Source organism: Gymnoscopelus braueri (assembly GCF_963280865.1).
Source record: "Gymnoscopelus braueri genome assembly, chromosome: 20".
In the NCBI taxonomy this organism is placed as follows: Eukaryota; Metazoa; Chordata; class Actinopteri; order Myctophiformes; family Myctophidae; genus Gymnoscopelus; species Gymnoscopelus braueri.
Genome location: NC_137622.1, coordinates 26,214,082 through 26,234,975, shown reverse-complemented (window position 1 = coordinate 26,234,975; position 20,894 = coordinate 26,214,082). Strand labels below are relative to the sequence as shown.

Here is a 20,894-nt window from a genome sequence, read left to right as displayed (position 1 = left end):
TCACTTGCACGGTGTGTGTGGCCCAAGTGCGGTCCGACTCCTCAGTGATGTGTGTGTCGAGGAATTTGCGTCCTTGTGTGTTGTGTGGACAAAAAAACCTTACCCACGTTTCAACGTGCCATGAGGGGGAGTAGATAATAAAAATAATTTTCATTTTTTGCTTGAACTATTCCTTTAAAGATATACTTTCCTCAGCACAATTGCAGCTCAGCACAGTCACTCTCATTTGGTAGGCTGTGCGCGCTGATCCTTTTGACCGTGTCTTCCACTACCTGGGCCATTTCTAAGCCACTGATGATAATCCTCAAGGGGGCCTCATTAAGTCTTTGCTCCAATTAAGCTGCGTTCATTTTGCTGCAGCACAATCCCTCTGTAGCGCTGTGCACAAATCCTCCAACACTGGATTACGCTGAGCAGTGGGTGGGTTGTAAAACAGCAGCTATGTTGGTGGGACAGTGGGAAGACGCTTGTGTTTCTTTGCTGCCAACAGCCACTCCTTGTATTGTTTGTTTGGAGGGTTTGGGTTAATGAGATTGGGTTCAAAGCAACTGCACCATATCCACCACCATACTGGCTCACGAAAGGAAGACTTTCTGCTTCCGTACGTGTGACAGTTGGGCTTGGGTTAATTAATTTTAACTTGAAAGAAACTATAAGATAACAGTGGTGTGATAGGGGTTCAAAAGGCGGATTTCTGCTGCAGTATATATGCCCTTAAAAATGCTCTCCTACTATATGCATGAAAATGTACATGAAATATTGAACTATGTTGCATCATGTTCAAATGTATTGGTTATTACTACTGTATGTCTAAAAGGTATACTTTTGCACATTATGTGTTCAAGTCACAATTAAATGTACCGTAGCTACTTCAACACATGTTCATATGTCCCAATAATTCATACTGTATTGCATTTGTTTTGGGGAAACAGGCAAACCAGCATGAAGCACATTTAACTCCATGGCAGATATGGGTGTAGCAACAGTGTTTTCCGCAGAAGGGTGGAGTACCGGAGCAAAGTGGATTGAGGTTGCAGGTGGATTCAGTCATGACAATCAAATAATCACTTTTAATTACAGAGCACTGTGCTCAGCCCAACGTGTGCTGATAATTTTCATAACGTTGTGAAAGAAAAGCCCCGGAAACTTAATTTCTCCCAAGATCAAACTGATGTCCTTGTGCGGGAGGTGCAGAGTCATCACAAAAATCGACAGCACCTCAAACAGACCGGCAAGAGCAGATGATGTAAAATTATCTGGGGAGGAAATAAGAAAGGCAGTTAATACACCCGACACCGCTCCTATGAGAAGTGTTTATCAGTATGAAGCTCATTTCACAAGCCTAATTCATAATCACAAAATAAACTATGCAGACAGACACACACACACACACACACACGCACGCACACACACGCACGCACTCACACACACACAAAAGACTGCAGGGCAGATCAACTAGGCAGATGTTTGCTAAGGGTTCCCTTTGGGTCTGCATGGAAATATAGAGCAACCTGATTTACCTGCCTAGGATGTCTGTGCAGTAGTAATTTGTTGTGTCTGTGTGTGCCTATCCATGTGACCTGTACACAACAATGATATGATGTCAGGCTATCCGGCCAGGGCCGGCCCTAGGATTTTCGTGGCCCTAAGCAAGATTTTTTTTGGTGGCCCTCCAAACACCCCCATTATAAAATCATTATGTCATTTTTTTATTGCATACTAAAATAATAACGCTAGTTGTTGGATAGGAGATACATGACATAATTACAATATTTGCCCCCTAGTGGTTGTGGCCCTAAGCGACCGCTTATATTGCTTATAGCAGCGGCCGGCCCTGTATCCGGCAGTAGACCCTGTGTATCTATCTATCTACAGCAGTGGTTTTCAACCAGTGGTCCGGGGACCACCAGTGGTCCTTGAGGGAGTACCAGGAGGTCCCCAGCAAAATTTGTTAACATAGCGTCACAATCATTTTTAACCACTTAGCTTTGGCTATTCAAAAATAGCAGATATACAATCTCATAGTGCGCCACCGAGTGCCGCGCTATGAGCTTGTAGATCTGCTATTTTTGAAAAACCTTGAAAAAAGTGTGCATATCTTTGAATATTCATATTTTTTTAAAGCGAAAATTAACTGATATCTTTGCTTCTGGGGGTCCCTGGCACAAAACATTTTCAAATGGGGGTCCGCGGCCAAATGTATATCAATTTAGGGGTCCTTGGCATGAAAAAGGTTGAAAACCACTGATCTACAGTATATACAGTATCTATCTGTCTATCTATCTTGTTGACCAATCAGTAAGTCTTCTATGAATTAAATATTATTATTATTATTATTATTATTATTATTGTCATGATGCACTTTAGTTGGACACAAGCATTTTACCAATTGTCACATGTGGATTTGAATGCATAAAAATGTTTTCCAGCTTGAGGGGTTCATAAAAAAAATGTCTAGACAAAATTAATGACTGAAACTTTTTTTTATTATTATTTCTCTTACACAAATCCAGTATTTTCTTCTTTTATTATTATTATTATTATTTTTTACAATACTGTGTTTTCTCTTATCCTCTTATACAGTAGCAAATGGCTGAAAACTCTATCAATTATCTTACAAAGCTCCTGTATTTTCTTTTGCACATCCTTGGTATCTTTACTTCTGGGTTGCAAAATAGTGACATCACTGTTGAATCCTTGGTATTATGATCCTAGCCTTTCAACGTGTCTTTGTTTACCAGCTGCGTCACACGCTGTGTCTTGTTTTTTTTCACGCTAGCGCTAATGAAACACTAAACGGGACTATTATTTCATGTCAACATTCAAGTACAACTATCAGAAGATGTAAAACAGGTAAAGTAATGCGTCACTCTGCAAATTTAACTAAAGTTTTCCACCTTTCCAAATTTTTCTTCTGGCTATTTTTCACATCTTGATTAACTTTTTTGATAAATCGTTACATGCCTAATAATTAACAAAACATAACTGTTATAGACCCAAAATACCATAGAAGTAACTTAAGTGAGAAATACAACTAAACAGAACAAGAGTCTCCCTCTTGGCAGTGGTGGAAGAAGAGCTTCCACCACTTACGTAAGTAAAAGTAGCATACCACAATTTACAAGTAAAAGGCCTGTGTTTGAAATGTTACTTGAGTAAAAGCACAAAAGTATTGGCATCAAAATATACTTAAGGTACCAAAGTAAAAGTACTAAAATGTTTGAAAATTGCAGATATACAAGCTCACAACGTGTTGCATCGGCTTTTTTCAAATAGCCTATGTATAAAATAGGGCTGAAGTGGTTATGTATGTTTTATAATATAACAATTTATATCTGCAAAGTTCTAGTAACTAAAGTTTTCAAGTAATTGTAGTGGAGTAAAAGCACAATATTTGCCTCTGAGATGTAGTGGAGTACAAGTAAAAGTATTGAAAATTGGGAAATACTCCAGTAAAGTAAAAAAATACCTCAAAATTGTACAGTACTTGAGTTAATGTACTTAGTTACTGTCTTACACCACTGCCTCTTATTGGCACAACTCAAAGTGAATTCCTGGCATTTGAACAAAAGATGACTATTATTCAAATAACTTTAACCTAAGTAATTAACTTACATAATATAAAGCCAGTTGCATTTAAATTAGTTTACATCAGCAATCGATATTAAAGACATGCACCCCTCCTATTCCAGGTCATTGGTTCTATTGGACACCCCTCTTCCAGTATAATATGCTTCTTGCCAGATTGGATACAGGTGGCCATGCATGTAAGTGGAGAACTGAGTTAAGGTTATATATCTATAAAAAGGAGAAGACATCTTAACTATAATGTGTGCATTAGAATTAGAAACATATATTTCAATAATGCTACCAACATTGAGCATGTTTGAAAAACCTAGTGTCATGGTGTTAATTAAGTTGGAAAATGATTGTTCAAACAAAACCTGTGTCGTAATGTGGTTTGTATGTGTTGTGAATGTACATGTCGTGTACCACAAACTACCAAATGTGAACAAAGAAAAAGAGTTGAAGGGCAATATGAAATTCAATTCTGTCTCTTGTTGGGTTATGGTTCATGTTTGCAAGGTTAACTTACAGTACACTTTGTTTGTCCCTTTCAAAAGTATTTATAATTTGGGTTGGAAATCTGAAGTAAAATATCCAGTCCAGACATGAATAGGGCTCTTTATTTGTAACTGTACGGTGACTGTTTCAAAAAGAAGGTAAGAGGACTGAATGGTCACGAGCTACCATATGTGAATGTATGGGAACAGATTGCAAAGTACATTGAACCCACTTCTTGTTTATTTTGTGCCACTGAAGCCAGCTTCATGTAAGAAAGCACATCAACCTCAAAATAATAGATAAGCACACTATAAAACCAACATCTGTGGCAGCCTCTCATTAAATGTAAGCAGTATTGCATTTGACTAACTATTTTTTTCAACAAACACAGATGTTGTGTAAATATGGATTGATTGCCACCACTAAAAGAAAAGAAAGTTGAAGCTCATACACTCTTGAGTTGCTAGTAAACGCTGTTCCCATGCTGAGGGAAATGATGGGTTAATGAGGCATTTCTTGGCAGCCATTTGGCGAGAAAAATGATCAAGTCGAACCAGGCAGTGAAGGAAGATGGTGTGCATATGTCGGGAGGCTTCTTTTTCCTCTCCCCCCCTGAGACTGGCATATCAAGGATGTCTGTGGCTCCACATTGTGAGCTCACTGGCCATGTCCATTAACCAGTGGTGGGAAGTAACTTAAGTACTGTATATTTACTCAAGTACTGTACTTAAGATTTTGATGATTACGAAACATGCATTAATCAACATTAATTAATGCATTAATTAATGCAATAATTAACCGTATTTTATATGTAGTTTATTAAAAAATAGCAGATCTACAAGCTCACAACGCGCCATGGCGTGACCGTGTTGTGAGTTTGTAGATCAGCTGCTTTGGAAAAAGAATGACAAATTCTGAAACAAAAAAAATAAGTGTGTCTGTGTGTGGTATTTGTACTTTTACTTACGTAACAAATCTGTGTACTCCTTCCACCACTGCCATTAACCATTTAAACCCTATTTACTTAGGTGACTGTGGTAACCCAGTGCTCTATACTGGGATCGCTAATATTTCCCTCTGTGCCAAATCTTGTCGCTGAAAATAGCCGATCTGCAAGCTCAGCATGTCGCAAATGCAACGTGTTGTGAGCTCGTAGATCTGCTATTTCCGCTGCATGTTCGTCCCTGAATAGGCACAATATGGTTCCTGTCAAGGTTTATGTTTAGATTTCTTTTTGTATTTGCCTTGTTTCAGAACATGACCTTGGTGTAGGCAGCCTGTGAATGCAGTGGCGGGAGGACCTCTCCATCAAAACTTCACGTGTCAGTATCCATAAGACCAGCCGGTATGTGACCCCTTTCTTTTTTCTTCTTTTTTTTGGCAGAGAAACAGACAGTAAATATAAATAATTGACAGTGGCTAGCAATAAAGTTATAATCCATAACTTCTACATCCACCCTGGCCTTCTCCACCCCTTCCGTACATACACACGTGCACATTTTTTTTTTAGATTTAGCAAAATGCCCATAACTGTAATCTTACAATGCAGATACTGTCCATTAAAATCCTCTAGTCTGACAGCTCCATGCGCCTATGCAGGGTCCTATATAGTGCTGTGTAAAACTGTGTGGAATAATAGATGATTCATGTCATATTCTGCTCACCTGTCATGAGTCTCTACGGTGCACTGCTGTCTTTATTATTCTTTTTATTTTTTGGTACTTTCCAAGTATAACTTGTTCATTGCTCACAATCACAGTACGCTCTGTTCCTGTTCTCATGCCCCAAACTTGAGCCCAGTAACAGTACTTTAAGCCAAGGGTTCTCAACCTTTTCAGGCCGCGACCCCCCAAAAATAATCATATTTGAACTGGGGACCCACCACCCTGACAAGCACTCAGAATTGTAGGAGTTGAGGCATTACATTTAGTTTGACTCGGTTCCACAGATAAATATTGTGAAAATAGTCGATCTACATGCCTTCGGACTCGAACCCGCAACGTGCTGTCAGGCTACATTGAGCCTAAGTGCCCAGACCGCTAGGCCAGCGGTCCGGGCCATTATTTTTTCTTCATTTTAGAGGTATTAAAAGTCCTTAAATCGTCACTTTAGAAATTTGCAGATACTCTATATACTTATACTGTATGTTGGTTTGTTTACTGTTAAGTGAGAAAACAGTGTCGCACATTAAGCAAAATCATTTGGTCCCGACCCACTGGTTGAGAACCACTGCCTTAAGCTATGAATATCCTGCTCTCTATGACCTCTCAACATATCACGCTTACACATCGGGAGCATTTTCTTTGTGTGATGAATTTGCCCTGAAAATATATTATATTTGAAGTGTTGTTTGTGTCAAAAGTACATCCACACAGAACGCACATTCTGCGTTTACTTTTGAACCCTGACCAGTACCTTCTTCCACATGGCCTTGAGGCATCAGAGTGAAATTTTCTTACCAAAGGGCAGAGATGAAAGACACAGTATGGCTGTGTACAGAATCCCCCCCCCCCTACACACCAGATGGTGCACTATATAGTGATTATTCCATGGTGGTGTTGGAATATACAGTATATAATACAGTATGATAATTGTTATACCTACATATAGTGGACTCATCTTATCCCACAGTGCATGGTGAAAAGTAGGGTATAACCGATGTTCACAATCACAAATCCTATATAATGTACCATCGTCTATGTGTGTGTGTGGGGGCGGGCAACCAACATAACATGCATAAATGGCCTGATTTCAAATGCCAACACCGCCTTGTTAAACAGTCCTGGCCAAGCCTAATGGATGACTGGTTATGCTTTCCTCTCATCCATTCCCCTTTCTTGTCACGTTTTCAATATATGCACCTGGGAGGACGTGGCAGCGAAGACTGGGGACTGTTTCGAAATTAATGTGATCACGTCAGCAGGAAGCGACTGCATGCATCGAACGGCATGAGGAAAGAAAAATGTCTCTCCCTCTCTACCCCTTCCCTCGCCACCACCTCCTCACCCCCCTAATGCCGTGAGGCATAACACAATTAGACTTTAGATTGTTTTCCCTCTCTGTCTCTGTCTCTCTCTCTCTCTCTCTCTCTCTCTCTCTCTCTCTCTCTCTCTCTCTCTCTCTCTCTCTCTCTCTCTCTCCTTTCTCTCTCCCTTTTGCTGTCTCTCTACCCATCTGATTTCTGCTCTTTGCAGGCTCGTCTCTTTCATCTGCTTTATTCGTCTTGCATTGTCATAATGTAGCAGACCTTCTGACGCTCTGAGTGCTCTCACAGATCGCTGGAACAGCTTCTCAGTGAAGTGGTGCTGTTACAAATTGGGCCCCCTAATTTAGTCTCTCACGACTTTCACTCTCAGGATTACATTTTGAGGGGGGGGGGGTGAATGATGAGGAGCAGAAGAAGAGAAAGACACACATTGTCTGGGCAGAATAACATGCACTTAGTGTGTTTTGGAACATAATACCTCACGTGCCAGGTCTCACGACTGGAAATCGGAAGGTAAAAGGTGAATCCTGCAGAATGTCGACGGCGGCAGCGAGTAGCCAGGCATGCCATCTGACTAAGTCTGTCCCCTCTCTAGTGAGCTTTAAGAGACAGACAGCGGGCAAAAGACAGCATTATCTCACAGACAGTGCAAAGGGACAGAGTGAGACAATGATATTCTCTACAGTAGAAGAGACTCTGCAAAACGTTCAACATTCAAGTCTGTGTCTGAGTCTGTGCATTTACAGTAGCAGCTTAACCTTCAACACAGGTGTAGAGATGGCATTGTTCTACATCCATACCACTATATAAACAATTGGAATTGGAAATGGAAGCCACTGGCTTGCAGATTAATTTGACGCACAGCATCCCAACTTGAAGCAGAAGGACTGCAGACTGCAAACTGTAAATGGCAGTGATAAATATCTGTGAGCTTTAGGGCTTAGCAATTCCTATTTGTGTGGACATTGTGTATCTCACCTGGTGACTGGAGACCCAATGCAGATGACATATCGTTTCTGCTTTTATTTACTAATCAGGAAATGGAGAGAGACAATAAACGTTAAGAGATGTCTTTAGTGCATTGGTGAACCTCAGTTTGCTATATTTCAATTGGTCTGCCCTCCATCAAGGGCCACGGTTGTCATCAAATGCTGACATTTTCACAGGTTAGCACTGGCAAACTAGCTGCAGCTGTCTGTAACGTTGCCTATTCAATTGTGTTGTGTGTTGTGTTGTGTGGCATCACTCAACTGATGTGCGATTTAAAAAACATTAAGCTTCGGCCGAGTTTTATTGGAACCAATGGGAAGGCATGATTAAGCCATTAAGACCACATCTGCCGGCCTAATTTCTTTTTAATTTGCAGAGAACTCTGCTGTATATTGCTACAGTGGATGTGACGTTTTAATTAAGTAAGGGCTGTAAAAAATGATTACCACGACGGTGCAAGGGGCTGCTGCTCATATCACTCAGAAGAAGGGAATCCAATGGGTCCCATAATGGCAACCGATGCCAAGTCAGCTGACCATTGACTGCTCCTGGTCCATTCAGTGGCATAACTAAAGTACCACATGGGAAGAGGTAATGGGGTTGGTAGAGTGGTCATGAAATTCAGATGATTCCACACACGTCGAGTATTGCTCTTTTTATACCGGTACAATCTCATAATCTTTAACAGAGTCCCCTCACATTACTGGGGCTGAGATTATTACATCATGTACGTTTAAATCTATTTAAAAGTGTGTGGCTTTTTCCTATGGTAAATCCCTCTTGAGATTTTTTTTTAATATACTGCCTTTGGCATAAACAGTGAGAATTGGAAATGGAAGCCAGTGGCTTTCAGATTAATTTGACACACAGAATCCCAACTAGAAGCAGAAGGACTGCAGACGGCAAACTGTGAATGGCAGTGATAAATACAGTATCTGTGAGCTTTAGTGCTTAGCAATTCGTAGTTGTGTGGACATTGTGTATCTCACCTGGTGAGTGGAGAGCAGCAAGAACAGAGGATGGACCCAAATGCAGATGACATATCGTTGCTGTCGAGTGGAAACCCAAGTATGTCCAAAATTGTTCCTTTTTTATTATTTTAGAAACTTAAAAAAAATATATAGCCAATCTACAAGCTCACAATGCGTCGCAGTAAATCTTCTATTTTCAAATTTTGTTGCGACACTCGCACTTGTATGATGAATTGGGACATTAATTGGGTGCCTGAATCTTTTAATAACAACTTACCGTGGGTGCCAGTATTCTCCCCATTGACTGCGCTTTGCTGTTTAAAGCTCTAGACTCCACGACGAGCAAATCCACGTAAAAAAAAGCATCCATTCATGTAGCGCGATGACCCTGGCTACATCCTGGAACGATAACATTTCACTCGCGAGTGAAATGTTATCGGGGAGGGATCGCGCATCGCGCATGACCGGTTTTCCGGTTTTAACATTCAGTCATTCATTCTCATGTCAGAGATTTTCAGAATGGGCGTGTCTGAACAGGCCATTTCAGAATGGCAATGCAAGTGACATCACTTGCCTTGCCATTGCATTGATGATGGCCAGACAGAATTGCTCAGTAGCCCCCCCCTGCCCAAAAGGACGTTTTAGTATTGCAGCTGAAAGTGCTGTATAAGCCAGAGACAATTGACTTGGGATGAGTATATCTGAGTGATGATTTAGGCTCAAACCTTTTGAAAAAGGTTTGAGGGACATACACCATATGATATTAAATATCAAATATTTTTTAAATTCATGGTGTAGATCCTTTAAAGAAGGAAATAGACAGGAAGCGGATGGGGAGCCATGTTAATTTTTTTCAGTGATCCATCTGGCCTATCCTTCTCAGGATCACAATGGGTACTCCCAGAGCTGAAAAAAAAAAAAAAAAAAAAGACACCAAAACCGTTTAAATACGGTTTTGGCACCCCATGTGTTAAACATAAAACATTGAAATATGGAGATATGATGTTTCTGCCTGACGGCAACAATATGCAGACCAGGTGCAGTGCAATAGGTTGAATCAGTAACATATCAATAAACAGGAGCTAATAAGGCTTATAGATACTTGAGGCAGGGACAGGCCGAAAATCAGCCGAAGCAGGCAAGGAGCAGGCACCAATCCGAAATCCAGAGACAGGCAAAAAGGACGTAACACACATGTAAGGCAAACAGAACAGGTTCCTAAGATGGGACACTAGAACCATGGAACAAAAACAATAATACAGAAACTGAGACAGGGCTCAGCTGACTAGGAACACAGAACAAGTAAACAATAAAAACAGGACTGGGGCTATAGAGAGCTATACGGTGTGAGAGACACGGTGCAAACGCTAACAATCTGGTGGGAAACAGAGGGAAATGGACTGCTTTATATAACAGGAAGTCAATTGGGGAGGGAGCAGCAGGTAGCCAGAAGGGAGAGAGAGAGACAGATGTGGCAGAAAAGGAGAGACGGAGACAGATTGTGACAGTAAGGGACAGAGAGAGAGAGCGACAGATGTGACACGAAAGGAGAGACAGAGACAGATCGTGACAGTAAGGGACAGAGACAGAGAGAGACAGATGTGGCAGGAAAGGAGACAGATCTTGACAGTAGAGAGACAGAGAGACAGAGAGACAGATGGGGCACAAAAGGAGAGCCAGAGACGGAGTGTGACAGTGTGTCCTTCCTTATATTCAAGCATGCCACATACAGGGGTGACAGGATAATAAACCAATCTGATGATAAATTCAATTCAGTTTCATTTTCATTTCCATTTCCATTGATGGGTTTAATTTTAAGTCATAAAATAAGATTTAGCATAAAAGAAGTCCTCCTGAGCATTTACATGCCATATGAATAACTCTGTGCCAGTGTGAAATAGCCACCATTTGAGCTGCTCAGTGGCTTGCCTCACGTTTGACAGATGATCGGAGATGTCCGCCTACCATTATACGTCTGGGGTCTTCTAAATGGATACAGGATAGGTAGGCACTAGGGACAGCTGGGCACCTCGATGTAAAAATGGCTATTTTGAAATATATATATATTTGAAAAATTGTGTTAAGAAATGTAAAGTATATATGATGTGAACATGCACGGCACATCATTATCAGACTTAATGTTGTTTAAGGCTTGTGTATGCCCTAAAATGACTGGATATACAGGTTTAGACCTTAACATCTTGAAAAAAAAAATCTTTTAAACATTTTAACAATTGTCCCTGGCACAAACCATTTCAGATGGGGGTCCACGGCCAAATACACATTAATGTGGGGGTCCTTGGGAATCACTGATTTAGAGACTGACTTGTGAGTCTACTCGGGGGTTAACAGAGCAGACTAAGGATGAACTAGCCAGCTCCCATGTGGGAATACCTCTGACTGTACTGCATGGCTACACAGCCAGACGTTGCCAAATGAAAGGATTTGCATGCTCAGCATAAACTCTTCCCTGGAAAGGTGAAAGAATTATCATTTGAACTTCTACAGTATAGTACTGTAGCTAAACTCTTACTCTAAATTCCTTAAGCAATTACAATCTGAGGTCCCTATTTTGGACACAAGAATACAATGAAATAAACATATGTATTTCTGAAATGGGGCTTAAGTGGTTTTCATGAAGTGAACTGCTTACGTTGTCAGTGTAATCTTTGTACCCCTTGCTCCTTCAATACTGCCTCAGTGCATGGCATGGCAGTGTCATGATACGTTATGATCTTCTTTGAGACATTTAACAAAATCCTGTCAATTTATCTGCTAAAATTGCCAGTTCACCTGGACCTTGAATGAAAGAAATATCTGACATAATTCATCTAGTCAAGAAGAAGAAGAAAAAAGCAGCAGGGAAAATGGAGGGGTGGGATAACACTGGTGAGCCTACAATTATGATCTGCAGGAGGATTTTAGGATGTCTTTGCAAAAGGCGTTCTGTCTGGCTTGTCGATGTAAGCTTTGGCTGATACAGCGTGTGGGGCGTCGTAGCAGATGAACAATAAAGGGCGAGAGCTGTCTGAAAAGGCATTGATGTTTCAGTCGAGCTGTCGGCACTGTCGAGTGCTGAAAAGCCAAGAGCAGGGAGCAGCAGTCAAGGCAATGGACAGCTCTATGCTCCGATCAGGGGCGGATTTAGGGATTTTTAGAACTGTTTCAAACCGCCTCGCGCACACTCGTTAAAAGTTGTTGTGTTTGAGTGTCATGCTCAAATCAACTGTATGGGCGTCATGCCGTCAACCTGAGAGCGTGTGTATTGTGCATTTAAGTTGTGCATCCACCCTCCTGTCTGAAGTCCCGTTCACACTGAGCACTATAACTATATTGTTCACCCTTGTGTTTATAGTTGTGGTGCAAACCCTGCCATCCAATTTTTAAAACTATGTTTTTATAGTTATAGTGCTCAGTGTGATTGGCCGTTAAGTTTAGGCCTATGACAGTTGTTGCTGTACAGTTGCTGTGATGAAGCAGTTTCTACATGAGACTCTAGTTTGTATGTCACACATACTGTAGTTAAACAAAAGAAACAAACTCAGCGGCTTGCGTGTGGATTGCACAGCAGTAAATTTTGTCGACTAGGATGAATGGATTTTCGCTTTGGTTCGCCAGGTGAACCGCCAGTGCCGTGGACTCACTGGAAGCAGTCTTTTGAGACGTATCAAAAGCCATTAAGGCTTTTGATTTCACCGGGATCAGTTTGCAAATATGCAAAACAGTACAATCCTGATTCACTGGTCTCTGACCTTTTTTCCCCCTAGCTTAGTTCTACATCTTGACATCATTTGCAATGCTCAAAATATTATTGTCAGATCATCCGATCTTTACAGCAAATTCTGACATGGTTTGCAATAGGACAAAAAGAAAACCATGAAATAATGATCAGTTAGTTGATGTGCAGAATTTGTTTTACTTTAACAGACCACTGTTTGGAGAGAAAGGAGAAAAAAAACCTGCCCGCGGGGCCCCCCCTGGTGGCTGAGGCCTGTTTCATTTGAAACTGTTGAAAGGGTTAGATTTGCCTCTGGCTCCAGTCTGCTCAGCACCATGGACAGATCCAGTCTGCTCAGCACCACGAACAGCTCCCAGGGATAGTGGCCTTAGTCGTGTCTCATGTCGGACAGCTCGTGTAGCATTGCATTTACTCTCTGAGCGGGGTTACTGGAATGGAAAACATCTGTTGTCTTTGACGTTGGTGGTGTTTTTAATTATTGTTGTAGTGTTGCCGTCCCTTGTACTCCTCTCATCCATTTTCTCTCGTGTTCTCCTCGACTGCAGAACGATGCTAGGGTCTCACGAGACGTTTAACAATATTTCATCACACTTGCATTCTGTAGACTGCGTTACATAACCTGGCAGTCAACTGCAATAAAGTAAAGGATAATGTGTCGTGACGCCTAGGGAGCGTGATTTACATCAAACTGTACACACGGAGGTCATCCAGAGGACATCTGGTAGTGTGAGTGACAGCGTAAGGAATAGAGTTGCTGTTACTCTCCTTTGCAGCGGCTTCCTGTGGTTCTTTTACTCTTGTGCGTCAGCAGTCTGCAAACCAAAAGGATCACTTTTATTACACTTTCTCAGAAAGTAACCACGGATGTAGTGAGTCACGATGTGGAGAATGTGGAAAAGGGGATATTTCAATGGAAATGTCTTGCTTTACGTAATGCTGATGTCGGGCAGAAACCTTGTATCTCCATATTTAATTTGTTATGCTTTTTAATAATTTTAGGCCCTACCTCGTCATACCACAGTGTCACACAAAAGTGGGAAAAATAGCCGATCTACAAGCTCAGGATGTGAAGCGTTATGAGCTTGTAGAGCTGCTATTTTTGTTATAATTGAAAATGTTTAAAGTGAGTGACAGTGGTTAAATCTGTCTGTTGGTTTTATAAATACTTAAGTAATGAAAAGTATTAACAAGAGCTAAATGATAACCACCATTGAATCCATTGGAACACATTTCCTGAAAAGTAACTGTTTTGGACAGATGAGGTTTCGACACAACAGCGACGATAATGTTCTCATAATGCCAAAATGTATCATGTCTGTGAATATATCAATATATCAATAAATCATGGGCAGGTTTTGTCCAATAATTGTTCCATTGAGTTCCTCCCGTACTATATTGCCTATAAGGCCAAGGATAACCAAGCTTGGTATGTTAAGGTTACAAAATTAAGGAAAGAATCTACTTCAGTGGAGGACTATGAGCTCAATATGTTTGTAAATTAGCACTTTTATAACCGCACATTACAAAAAAGAAACCTTGTATTTAACCACTTAAACTGTTGAATGGGATCCCCCAGGGGTCTATACTTGGTCCCCTCCTTTTTTTCCTCCAAATATCTTCCCCAAAAATAGCAGGTCTACAAGCTCACAGCGGGTCACATTGTGCTGCTGAATGTATATTAAGCCATGCTCAGTACAGGGACGCTAGGGTTCATAGGGTTAGACAGAAATGTGTGGTGGTGGGGGAGGCAACTTGGTAGCATGACTAACATTTGCATACAGTAGTTATCACGTGACAGAAGCTTAGTTTCCACAATGCAACAGTTTTGTCTTACGATTTCTCTGCTGTGTTCATTAATGCTAAAATTGGTGGTCGTACAACATCAAAACAAACCCTGGTACCTTTTTTAAAGCAGTGTTTTCCAATCACGTGGAGGGCAAGTCCAGATAAGAACCACTCTTTTAAAGCATTGTAGTGTGAATATTTTTTTGACAAATTAATGCGTTCTTACAGAATACAGGACCGCATCCTCTAGATTAAAAAAATATGAGACGAAGAATTTCTGCCTTCATATACGTCTTAATTTTACAGGCCTCCTTTGTCAGGACAAACATAAACATGTATCAGTATTAATTTGCCACCCATTTTACCTCAACCATCAGCTCTTTACCTTGAATTCTAAGATGAAGTGTTCGGCATCAGTGCTGTAGTGTGAAGAAAGCCCCCTCCCACCTCCCACCCCACCCCCCCCTGTGACCCCTTCAACTCAGGTTAATGGGAGCGCCGCGGTAGACAAATGGTGAAGACGAAACAGACCTGCTTGTAATAAAATACCATTCAATCTGTTCTTATTGTGCCTCTTTTGAGCGTGCCTTTAGCGAGAGAGCTTATATCTTAAACCATCCGCTCAATAACTCAATTCTGCTCTTATCTCGGACACAAGGAGGAGATTTAGAGTGAGGTTGGTTGGAGTAGCTCTCTCCCCCGCGCACCGCGGGAGATATCCCCCACGGGCCAGACTGTAAAGAAATATGGAGGACACCTATCAATGATTACTTTGAGAGATTACAATAGGAATGGAACGTTAATAACACAACACAGCGTGCGACAGCGGATGGCTTATTGATAGAGCCTGCAGAAGCATTGAAAACACAAGGTGGTGGTGGTGACAAATCGTTGTCCAGATAGGACCACACAGGGAGCTTATAAATGGGAAGAGATGAGTCTATTTGCTGCATTGATTTCTGTAGACTTTCACAACAAATATGAGCCTGCACTAGTTTTGTGCCAATTACAGGAATAAAAGGGAAGTTGTCTGGAACTATACATCTCTTCTTGAGTCAATACTATCCTATAATAAAATCAACACGGGCCCGCTTTGTTGGTTAGGGTATCTTTATATTAGGACTGTTCTTTACAGCCGAGGGGCTACGGTACATGGCATTCTGTCCCCAGCAATTACTTTACTGTGAATCCCTTGGAATTGCAAAAGGAAACGTAGGATAAGCGTTTATGGCAATAATGTATGTGGTATCATCTGAAAATGCGTCTTATACAGTACTTGTAGATCTTCTTAGATTAGATCTTAGATTTTTCTTCCAGAAGGAAAGATCATAGTCAAACATGAAGATCAAAGATCAGGCCACTTAGGTCACATACGGCTGCTTAAATATTAGAGTTGGTGATTTTTCCTCTATTCCTTTTAAGATGCCTAAAAGAAAAGCAGGATCCAAAGACAACACGATATATTTTAGGTCCATGAATACTAACTTACCATGCTTTTAGTTTAGTACAGAGAAACAGCATTTCTTTCATTTTCCTCAGATTCAACATAGAAAAATGTCATACTTTTATCATTTCACATCAAGAGAATCCTCAACACAAGAGGAAAGAATAGCACCAGCCCAGTGAGACCCAGTGTTGATCAGGTATTCCAGAAAAGAAATAAACTTGTTTACACTAATCTGTGTCGACACCAGATACTCCGATTTTCCTCATCATTTAAAGAATGAAAATAACAAATGATGGGAGCTTGTGCGAAAAAGACTTTCCCCCACTTCTACACATATGAACCTGTGATGTGACAATAAAGTTGAAGCTGTTGAAGGGCTACACGGAATGTAAATTGAACTCTTATTTTCTGGTGGGTTTAGCCCCACCCTGTTGTTTGATCAATGCCAATTATTACTGTTGTGCTCCTATATTTGGCAATATATGGCCAACGTGTTTGTTGTCACAGCCGGTTTGTTCGATACTGTGGTTTGCCTGCCTTTGTATTTGCCTCTGTGTTTAGAGACCAAATATATGTTTGCTCTCTTGTTTGCTTTTCTTCTGTGGCGTGAGAACGCAATGTCGCTGAAAAGGCCAAATGGCTGCGAGCAGCTGGGCATACATCATATATTCATCAGTGGTTTATTTGTAATTACATGGTGAAGATATCGCATAATCCAATTGAAAATCGTGAAGCATATAGCTGATCTGCTTGTGAAGTATTACATTGCATTGTATTAAACCCCAATCTGTCCCCTCATTACGGTTGTATAGATTGATTAATTATTGTACAGAATTTATATACATTGGTAAACTTGTCTTGACAAAGGTTAATAGACACAAATTTGCTGCAGAATCGACTCACTCGCTTTCATCTGTTGCATGATCTGATCTCGGCTCAAGCTCATTGCAGCCTCAAGGACAAAAGCATAGCGACGGACTTGTTATCTTCAATGATCTGTGCAAGCGATGTGTTCTGGTAGGGAGTTTATGTACCTTGCAAGGAAAATGTAGACATGGCAGGCGCTCAATGTGCAACCCTTCTGCTCACCTTCATTCACTGACCTTTCGATTTATACATCTCCTTTATCCAAGCAAACATTATCTAGATTGCACAAATATTATGTAAATATCAAGTATTTCTGTATGAGCGCTGTTATGATTTGCAGCCCCGTGACAAGTCTCTCTCCCTGTGTCCTATTTGCTCTCTCTCTCTCCCTCTCCCTCTCTCTCTCTCTCTCTCTCTCTCTCTCTCTCTCTCTCTCTCTCTCTCTCTCTCTCTCTCTCTCTCTCTCTCTCTCTCTCTCTCTCTGTTTATACTGTGACACACAGGATCTGTCAACTTGTTTGGGGTAGGAACTGGGTGGCATGGTAATATTATGTGGCATTGGCCCCTGGGTGTATTGTGATGTAATGATCCCTGTCACCACCTCTCACACCCTCCACTTGGTTAACGGGAGAGCCTGGGCCGATAGTGAGGGGACCCAACCATATTAAGTATAAAATTCTGAAAGTGTGCAAATGGAACCAAAGGGACCCATTACGGTCCATTTGTAAACTCGTAGTTACATGAACACTAAGGATTTTACTGTGCTACCTCAAACCAAGCACCACACTCCCTCGTTTCGTCTGCGATGCACACGCCGACTTTTAAGTCTGTCGGTCGGACGGTCTTCAAGATACGCGAACTACAGACGCACGCACGCACAGACGGACGGACAGAAATGTCACGCATTTATAGTAGGATTACATCCAGTATTATAAATTTTTTTATTGTTCTGTTAGCACTTTGTAGAGCATGTCCCACCAATAGTTTGCTGCTTGTACCTTAAAAGGGAAACCTGCTTGTACAGGCTCAAGGTCAAATAGTTGACCAATGATCCATGCTTTGATCTAAAGGGCCACTTAGAAAGCATGCTTACACTGTAACAGACAATTAGGTTGATTATAGCCAAGAAAGGCTAGCATAGCTGTTTAAGAATAGCACACGCCATCTGAGGAGTTGGGGTTTGGAAATCTGAACTGCCTCCATTAGTTGAAGGTTAGCTACCAGCCTCAAAGGTATTGATCCAAGTCATACTGTACTGTATGGTCCTTCACTGCCAACCAACATGTCTCCTAGTATCTGTTCAAAATACATTTGATAGGCAAAGAAGAAGAAGGGGAGGTAGCTATACATTATTTACAGTAGGAGTCTAGCTGACTCTTCTCAAAGCAGCCAGAGGCATACTGCCAACTGTGTAGCACGACAGAGGAAAACATAAAATGGAAATGAAAAACTGGATGGACAAATATAGAATTTTTGCAAGTGGCACACTTGCATAAGCCACTTGTCGAACCAAAAGATGAAGTACAGCTTCAAAAGAAATCTGTATCACGTCATCATCACATTACACAAGTGAACTTTTTGGATTTCATATTCGTCCAGCCGTTAAAATGCTATTAGTCGGGATCAGGATTACATAATGTATGGTTTGGAGAAGAAATTAGAATGCTATAGTATAGATTTTAATTGCAGTGTTCATGTGAACGGAACATGGGAGCCATCTGTGTGCTCTTGTTTATTGGCAGATGAAGGAAGTTGTACAGAAGGTGTGCCGACAGTGCCGTCTTCAATTTTACAAAAAAAATCACACTTGATAGAATGGAGGCTGTTCTCAAAACACTTAATAAACCCACGCTTAGTTTGTATTTGAATGTATTATTCTCTGAAATCTTCAAGGAGAGTACAAAGTGATTGTGAATGGAAAATAGACAGAATTGTACTGTTAAATTGAGAATTTATTTAATTCTGTATTGGTCCCGTAAGGGAATTAATTTTTTACACAGAAAATTAGAAATGAAATTAGAAATCTAATATCTGAAGTTTCGTTCGGTGCATTGAGTCATAGAAGTGAACAGTGACACACAGACAGGCAGCCTCAATACAATAGTTTTGCCATCAATTCGCGGCTCAACCAACAATAGGAAATCAGCAAAGATTGAGCAAAACCTCATGAATTTTAAATCACAGAGTCTAAAGAAAGACGGAGGAGGATTTCCGAAAATGCTGAGCATCAAGGCAGGACACGGAGATTACTGAAAGCACACTGGAGAGCACTTGAATATGAACACTATAGAGAGTCCACATTATATGCTGTCCTCTTTATCACCCCCATTCTGTCTCAGTGCTGTCTCTGGAGTACAGTACTGTAGTGTAGCAGACCTGTGTGTTTCAATCAAGAACGTATCCCGAACCCAAACTCCTACTAATGGGATGGAAAGTGTCGATAATTAAAATTTACATCATGACTCTTCTTTCATGAAAAAAGTACGCCACCAGGCTGAGCTTCCATCTGTTAATTACACTATGAGTAGCTTGTTAAGCAAGTGTCTCTGCAATATGTTGGTTTCAAATACATTCAACTGATGAGTACGGCTCAGATGATGAGATTTGGATTTGTGCTTGTTGAGACAAACTTGATCCAATTTTATTGTAATACTCTCTCTCTATCTCCCTCTTTATCTCTCTCGCTCTCTCTCTCTCACACACACACACATACTCACTCTCACACTCACTCTCTCACTCTCACTCTCTCTCTCTATCAAGTCTTTTGGTTTCATACAGTACTAAAGAAAATGCTCCATAATGGGAACAATTCCATGATTGCCTTCTCTGTAGTCCTACTGTATGCGTTAAAAGATATCTTTGATGTAGGCAAGTGATTAATTATGTGTTTCTGCACTGAGAAAGTGAGAGACTTTGTTAAAAAACTGTATGTGTTAATGCGTGTGCGTGCACATGCAACTGTGTCTATTGTACAGTACGTTATTATTTTTTTAGCATCATTCTATTTTTGGAGCGTTCTTTAGTTAATTATAATAGGTCTATCCTTTTAGTGAAAAATAGGGGTGTAACTCCTGACAGTAAGGGAAGGGAAAGAATATTTAATTAAGGAGCAGTGACAATATTAGTTAACTGCTGTGCCTTAGAACATGCCAACCTCCCCAATTCTGCATTTAATAAATATAAACCTTTTCTTTTGTAAAGTGCCAATTCACATGCAGTGTCTTCTGAACATCAATAATGTTCAAAGTAGGTGTGTTCCAGCCTCTCTCTCTCTCTGCAAATGATTTGGAAATAAATAACTGACAACCGCAGCCACACAGGTATCTTGTCTCTCTCCCTTCCGTCTTAGAACCACAAAACAGGCATTCCTTTGTGCAATTGTTCAAATAAATAAACTTTCATCTTCCAAACAAAGTTCTGGATCAACTGATGATATCCTCCATGGACCATGGTTCTTGTGGGGTAGAGTGGGATGCACCCAGTCACAGCCAGGTCGTGTTGTCTTTAGTCGATATGCAAGGAGTAAATCTACTGAGAGGTTTTAAAGTAAACCATAGGCGATTTTTAGGGGGGGCATGGGGCGCACTTCCCCCCCCCCTGGTGGCCGGACGATTATTATAATTTTTTTACTATTTCTTTTTGTACCTTTTTTTTTGCCAATATATGGCAAGTATATGAAGAATATATGCTGCATTTATGCCATATTCAGGTTCATATATGTGCATATATGTGGATATATAGGAAATATATGTCTCTTCTATGTCCACATATATGCCACATATATGGATATATATATATACCTATATAGAGACATATATGCAGGCGGCCTATTTTGTATATGTCACATATATGATAAACATATATGTTGCATATATAAAAACATATATGTTTATATATTTTCTTTGCCCCCCCTGGTGGCAGAGGCATTGCCACCAGGCTTTAAACCATTATTCTATGTTAATACTCTGCCATTACTTTAATTAGATAATATTGTGTGCGACATCCTTGTTTATTTTTGATTGCTTGGTAATGCCAGACACCACC

General features: G+C 40.7%; 1 protein-coding gene across 1 annotated transcript in view; it reads left to right on the top strand.

The window, feature by feature from the left end:
* lingo2 (leucine rich repeat and Ig domain containing 2) overlaps positions 1 to 20,894 on the top strand; it is a gene marked incomplete at its 3' end in the record, with an annotated part of 308,227 nt that overhangs the window by 107,531 nt on the left and 179,802 nt on the right. The window contains exon 3 of the mRNA XM_080415729.1: positions 5,320 to 5,410. The remainder of the gene's footprint in view (positions 1 to 5,319; positions 5,411 to 20,894) is intronic.